This window comes from Notamacropus eugenii, chromosome 2 (assembly GCF_028372415.1).
Source record: "Notamacropus eugenii isolate mMacEug1 chromosome 2, mMacEug1.pri_v2, whole genome shotgun sequence".
Lineage (NCBI taxonomy): Eukaryota > Metazoa > Chordata > Mammalia > Diprotodontia > Macropodidae > Notamacropus > Notamacropus eugenii.
This window is the reverse complement of record NC_092873.1, coordinates 280,167,802-280,175,691: the sequence shown is the minus strand read 5'-3', so window position 1 is coordinate 280,175,691 and position 7,890 is coordinate 280,167,802. Positions and strand designations below refer to the sequence as shown.

The 7,890-nt window shown below is 37.5% G+C and overlaps 1 pseudogene; it reads left to right on the top strand.

Annotated features, from left to right (window-relative positions):
• Positions 1-550: 550 nt before the first annotated feature.
• On the top strand, positions 551-6,346 carry LOC140522979 (L-lactate dehydrogenase A chain pseudogene; annotated as a pseudogene).
• Positions 6,347-7,890: the final 1,544 nt, after the last annotated feature.

The window sequence follows — 7,890 nt, the reverse complement described above, 5'->3', positions numbered from 1 at the left end:
ATATTTTGCATGACTTCACATGTAAAATTCATATCAAATTTCTAGCCTTCTTAAAGCATAGGGAGGGGAAGGAGGAAGAGAGAATTTAGAACTCAAAATTTTAAGTAACAAATGTTAAAAATTGTTTTTACATAGAAGAAAATAAAATATAAAATTTTCACTAAGAAGGGAAAAAAATCTATTCTGTCTAATGATCTTTAATTTAATTCATCCAATCTAATGATTTTTCTCAGTTCTTATTCTTTTTTAACTATATTCAGCATTTGACATATTCTTTTCTGAGCCACCAAGACACTGCAGCATGCTGGTTTGGAAGTGGGCAAGGTTTAGGGAGAAAGATGAGTTATGTTTTGGATATGTTTAGTTTAAGCGTCTACTGGACATCTAGTTCAAAATATCTGAAAGGCAGTTGGAGATAGGAGATTAGAGGTCAGCAAATAGGTTGAGGCAGGATTGGTAGTTTTGAGATTCATAAGTAGAGAGTTGGTAAGGTAATTAAACCCATGGGAACTAATGAAACTATTGAAGTAATATAGAGAGAAAAGAGAAGATGACTCAGGACAAAACCCTGAGGGACAATTCTAATGTCAAAGTTAGAAAGTGTGATATGGATGCGAATCCAGGAGAGAAGGTAGAGGAGATAGATAGGAGAAGAACCAGGAAAGAGTATCCACATAGCTCCCTCCAGGTCCATGTCTCTTGGAAGTATCCAGGTCTGAGGTGGTAGTTCTCCAAGAAATTCTGTAAGCTTTGAACTCCTTCCAAAGTATAGCCAGCATCAAGGGAAGATCCAACATTGCCTAATCTCTTGAGTTCACAAAGTCCCCTCCACAATAGGTGAGTCATTCCATCTTGTGATAGACGTTTGGTCACCTAGGTTAAAGAGAAGACAAAATAGAAGAGATAACCAGAGACCCAGGCTCGATCATGCTTACCTGTCTGAAGCCCTGTCCTAGCCTGGGAGGAATGAAGTATGGTCCCTTTTGCTTCTCCAAGTATTGATGCGAATAGAACTGAAATCATCTACAGCCAAGAAAAGAGGCCTTAGTGTCTCTGATTCCACTGTTGCTTCAGCTCTTTCTTCTCAGCAGCCAACAAAGGGATTATTTCATCATCCCCAAAGTTCCAAAGCCTTTTAGTACTGAGTCATACATGGCTGGCTAGATGATGCAGCCAGGAACTTTGTTATCCAAAGCACCCCAGCATTTGGCATATATAGATAACTGAAAATAGTCAGGGCTGCAGTGTGAATTTTCCCATTCATAGATAATTTTAAACATCTTAATTCTATGGTTTGTAAAGGTTATCTTAGCTAAGCATTACCATTTTTGTTCTTCTTAGGTATTTTGCCATTGCTATTTTGAAGCTTGCATATTTGAATTAATTGTACTGATAATCATTAATATGAGGCTATTTTTAAAATGAATTAATTCAACCTAATTCAGTCATATCAACTTAACTTTAATATACCCATGCTGTGCTGCTAAACTGATAATAAAGAAAACGTGCTGAAGGACTGACTTTTAAATGAACAAATATTTCCATGTATTAAATTAAATTATAACTTTACCTCAATATACTTTTCAAAATAATATTGTTTTAGAGGACATGAACGCCAGTTCTAACTTTGTCTCTCCTTGGAGTTGAATGAGGAAACAGCTTGTCTTATGCAGTTATTGTATATAGCTCTGGAAGTAAATGATGACTTCTATTCCACAGTCCACCTTGCACTCCCACATTGCAAAATGACTGTTATGAATTCTTTCACCCAGAATGATAGAATTAGGACACTAGCCTAAGGTCTGGTATTGTGCAAACAAGGGTGGTATATGTATAGCTAACAGAAATTCAAGATCAACATGATTTAAAATGGTCCCTTAAAGTTTGGGCATGTAGATGATGCAGATAGAGCGCAGGTCCTGGAGTCAGGAAAAACCTGAGTTTAAATCCAGCTTCAGGTACTTACTAGTTTGTTGCCCTGGACAAGTCACTGCATTTCTGCTTGCCTCAGTTTCCTCACTTACATAATATGGATAATAAATAGCACAAACCTGACAAGGCTGTTTTGAAAAAAATGCTAACCTTACAGTTCTATCTAAGTTCTAGCTATTGTTATTCTTGATTTCCTTCTCCTCCTTTTCATTCTTTTCATCCTTTTCCTTCTTCAACTGGTTCAAGTTTTCACAAGTGTGATTTTCATGGCCTAAGAGAAGGGATATGAAAACAGGTTATCTGACTAGATCCAATGAATCATGGTTATAAGGGAATTTAGAGATTATTTAACCCAACCTAACGGGAACAATAATTCACTCTACAATATACCTAACACAGTGGTCATCAAGGACTTCTAGCAAGGAAGGATTCACTACCTTTGAGGTTAGCCCTTGTACTTTGTGGCATTTCTAACTGTAAGGACATTGTTCCTGAAATCAAGCAATTTTCACCCGCTAGCCCCCTAATCTGCCCTCACAAGTCAAACAAACAAGCCTATTCCCTTTTGCATATATTCACAAAGGAAATGTAGGATGCACAGATTTGGAGTAACCACCTCAAGTGTTCATACAGACTATCTGTGCCTAATCTGTAGTAGAGCATTCTGAGCTCATATTGGTCTGATCAGCCACAGTCAAACACACTGAAACTTCACTTTATCATGGTGATGTCATTTTGGTCCTCTTCCAGAATGGACAACAACCAACTAACCAATATTCCTTCCTCTCTTTTCTCCCCACCAACTCTTTTCCCCACAGTTTTCTTTCCACTGATTGTCAGATGGCATGACCCGCAGGCCCTTCACCATTCTGGTTGTTCTAAACATTCACCAGCTTATCATTTTCCTTCCTACTATGTGTGTGACAGTCACATGTGAACATAGCACTCTTGATCCAGTCTAACTAACAGAGAGTATCATCCTAGTCCTGGACGCTAGGCTTTTACAAATGCAATTGGATATTTTTATTCATTATTTTAGCTGTCATGTCACACATCATGGTGATAGTAGAGGTAGTACAGTAGAGGTCTAAACCTGGAGTCAGGAAGACCTGAGTTCAAATCCAACCCCAGACATTTATAAGCTGTATGATCCCAGCTAAGTCACTTAACCTTTGACTGACTCTATTTATAAAATGGTGATAATATCACCTACTTCTTCACATTGTTGTAGGGATAAATCGGATTCTATAAAGTGTTTTGCAAAGTTTAAAATACTATAAAACACAAATTATTGTTATTATCATCATTATTGTCATATTGCATTTGCAGTTCACTAAACTTTCTAGATCTTTTCTTTTTCAGTTGAATTGTCCTGCAAGATTATAGATGCCTCAAATAAATGTCTTGTCTTTGTGAAGATGATTTCTTGAACCCAATTGCAAGACTTTGTCTCTATTATGTCAAACCTTACTACTCTCCAATTCTTTGATCCAGCTATACTGGTCTTGTAAATGCTTCTCCTTCCCTAACTCCTTGTTTAGAATTTTCTTCCTCCTTACCTTCACCTCTGTGATTCTTTGGTATCCTTCTGGACTCAACTCAGATGCTATCTGGATCAGGAGGCGCTTCTCTGACCCCCAGCTGCTAATGCCTTGACCTGTAAGATTCTCTCCCACCTACTCAGCATGTATCTTATATGCACCTAGTTATTTACATGTCCCCATCAGAATGTGATCTCTTGGAGGACAGGGACAGTGTTTTTCTCTGTATCCCCATTGCTTAACACAGAGCCTGGCATGTTTTCATCAACTAATATTTGCTGATTGCATCAACTTATAAATTTTGACCCAAAGCTCCAGTCTTCCAAGATGTCTCTGGGGCTTGACTCTCTTATAATATTAGTATTATCTGTAAATCTAACAAGCATGTCTATAACTTCATTCAAGGTATTCATTAAAAAAATACACTGTACAAGGTCAAGCACAAAACCATGGTGCATTTTATCATAGCTGATTTATTTAAAAGATCACATAAAGTCAGCCTGATCATAGATAGGTTCATGACTAGGTAGGAATTTAAAAGTGGCATTTGAGTTGAATATAGTACTTTTATTAAGAATGGTCTAAGGAACAGTTTAGAAGTTGTTATTTCTTACGTTTCATTTGTTTCTTAAGCGTAAGCTGGTTTAGTTTGGAAACCTGAGCAGGATGTCCTGGAGCTTCAGGGGTACAGCCCAGAAAACAGGGCAGGCATGGTAGAAAACTTGACTTTAGAACTGTAGACAGTGTTTACCTTATGTTCAGCCAAGGTAAGCAAGAACTTGTTTTAATCCAACACTGTGCACAGCCTGACCCCACTGTACTGCTTTCTGGTTTCACTAGACTCTGGAATTTGTGGGCCATTCCTTTCCACAGCTCCATATGGGCCTGTAGCAAAGTTTGCTGAGGATAAGAAGAAAATGAATTTGAATCTAAGCCCTTTGCACTTTTGCTAAATATTTGCTGTTTTGTTATTGAGGTACGGTGGGTCAGTGGAAGTCTATGAAGAGCATTCTTTCATCCAAACACAGCCTCTCTCAAACCAGCCATAATGAGCCTGTTAAAATCAACGAACATTAAAACCATATTCTCCTGAGACTTCTGGACGAGGTCCTTTCCTTTGGCCAACAGAGAAAGCATTGATAGTTGCTGCTGAGATTTGACTGCCTTCTCAGAGCAGGGGGAACGTATTTTCTAGTTGCAAAGGCCCCTGATAAGCCTAGATCATAGGATTTAGAGCTGGAAGAGACTTCAGAGATAATGTAACCAAAGGCCTTCAGTTTAGAGCAGAGGGACCCTGCAAAATTAAATGACCGGTCTCAGTTCTTATAAATAGCCAGTAACAGAACTAGGATTTGAACCCAGGTCCTCTGATATCAATTCCAATGCTCTTTCCAAAACACTATCCTGCCTCTCTTCATGTATACAACTCCAAGTGATAAGGGAACAATTCCTTGAACTTTTCACATCTTATTTTTATGGCCATCTAGTTCTGGAAATCACTGACATTTATATAGCACTTGACAGATTTTAAAGTGCTATATAATATATATGCATATGTGTACATGTATATATATTTTTGGGTATATATACATATATACATGCTTACATACTTATATATGTATGTATGCATGTATATATATATATGTCTATGTGGGAGTCTGTGTATGTATATATATATATATATATATATATTTGACATTATTCAAATTTGCATTGTATATTTCCATTGGACTAGAACCGATTATTATACTTTATGTAATTATAACTTTAAATAGTATGAATTGGCTGTGATCCTGGGAGCAGCAACCTCACATCTATCTCAGAACTTTCGAAGCCTGACCAGCTATCCCCCTAGCTACCCTCCAAAATGGCATCAACTAACTGTCAAGGATCAGCTTATCTTGAATATCCTAAAGGAAGACCTGGTTCCCCAGAACAAGATCACTGTTGTTGAAGTTGGTGCAGTTGGCATGGCATGTGCTGTTAGTATCTTAACAAAGGAACTGACTGATGAACTTGCCCTAGTTGATGTAATACAAGACAAACTAAAGGGAGAGATGATAGATCTCCAACATGGCAGCCTTTTCCTTAAAATGCCAAAGATTGTTTCTGGTAAAGACTACAGTGTGACTGCAAACGCAAAACTGGTCATTGTTACGACTGGGGCACGTCAACAGGAGGGAGAAAGTAGTCTTAATTTGGTCCAGTGTAATATGAATATCTTTAAATTCATCATTCACACTACTGTTAAATACAGCCCTAATTGTGAAATGCTTATTTGTTTCCAATCCAATGGATATTTTGACATATGTGGCTTGGAAGTTAAGTGGCTTTCCTAAAAACCACGTTATTGGAAATGGTTGCAATCTGGATTCTGCCCTTTTCCATTACCTAATGGGGAGAGACTTGGTGTCCATTCTTCAAATTGTCATGGATGGGTCCTTGGGGAACATGGAGACTCCAGTATTCCTGTGTGGAGTGGTGTGACTCTTGCCAGTGTGTCGCTAAAGAATCTTTATCCTTCTTTGGGAACTGATATTGATGCAAAGAATTAGAAAGATGTTCATAAACGTGGCTGAAAGTGCTTATGAGGTAGGTAATCAAACTGAAGGGCTATACTTCCTGCCATTGGCTTGTCTGTGGCAGATCTGGCAAAAAGCCTTATGAAGAATCTTAGGAGACTGCATCTAATTTCCACCATGATTAAGGACCTATATGTCATTAATGAGGATGTCTTTCTTAGTGTCCCATGTATCTTGGGGCAGAATGGCATTTTTGATGTGGTGAAGGTCAACCTGAATCTGGAGGAGGAGAGCCGTTTAAAGAAGAGCACAGATACTCTTTGGGGAATTCAGAAGGAGCTGCAATTTTAAAACTTTTGAATGTGCAGCCATAAAGAGAACATGACAGGGGTTGAGGGGTTATGTATGATCCGCTTTTCAATTAGACTAAATCCTTCCTCTGATTAGTGACTAAACACCAGAAACATAAAACCTGTGAACACACACTCTAGTTTCTTCCTAAAGTCAGAAATAGGGAATAGAACCCTGTTGCAGTTAGCATATGATGCTGGATATGACTTGTATAGTCTCAGTGGTTGGTGTCAAGCAGAGACAGTGCTCCACAGGTATATAAACTACCTACTTTGTATGTGGGTGCTACAGGTTCCCTTAGGTCCAGAAGACAATGCTCCTAGATACAAAACACCATACAGCAGTAATTCTTTATTGATGCATTGATTACCTTTGTGTTCCCCTCCAGTAGGGCACTACAGCATGGCCCCCATGTATCACCTTTGTAGAGGACCTGATTTTGTCTGCCTACATACACACACACACACACACACACACACAGATATATGTATATATATATATATATATATATATATATATATATATATATATATATATACATCAATTGTTGTAAATTTCCATACTATATAAAAAGATCTGTCTATGTACAACAATGCAACCCACTCCTCAAGTGTCATATTAATCCTAAATACTGAATAAACAACAAATAACTGATAAAAAAAATAGTATGAATTGCAAACACATTTGAAACACAATTGAAACACTTCAAACAACTGATTATTTCCAAATTAATTTCCTTGGCCTTATATTAGATTGAAAGCATATAGAAAAATACAAATTTTTGCTACTACTATACATGTATAAGGCTGCAGATAATACAGGATAGTACTTTTTTCCCCATTGCGTGCCTTCAGTTAAATCTTCCAACAACCCTTTGATGTAGATAATCTACATAATATTACCACTTTTCACAAATAAGAAAACTGGTACTCAGAGAGATTCCATTAGTGACTCATTGTTACATAGCCAGTAAATATCAAAGTTGAGATTTGAACTCGTATCTTCCTGACTCCAACACCTTACTTGATCTTTATACCATCCTTGTTGTGAAGGTATTATTAACACTGCTACTTTACAGATGAGAAAACTGAGGCCCTGAGATATTAAGTAATTTACTAGAATCACATAGTTTAAATATTTGCAGTGGGATTTGACCCCAGATCTTTTGACCCCAAGTCCAGTGCTCTATCTACTAAATCATGTGTCTGTATACTTTGTTATGGTATATCTCTGAACTAGAAACAGTGGGAAACCCAGCAAGTTAATAAAATCCTAGATTTAGAGCTAAAAGTTACCTTAGAGGTAATATAATCTAACCCTCTCATTTTCAGATGATACTGGATTCGAGAGGATTAGCAATTTGCCTAGACCTCAACAGGTAGAGTTAGAACTAGGATTGAATGCAGGTTCTCTGCCTCTAAATCCAGCATTCTTTCCACTCCACCATGTTTCCTATTATAAAGCAATACTTGAATTATCTATATTATAACCATGGATGAAGCAGAAATAGCACTGGATCCCTATCTAGAAATAGTACTTTGGAT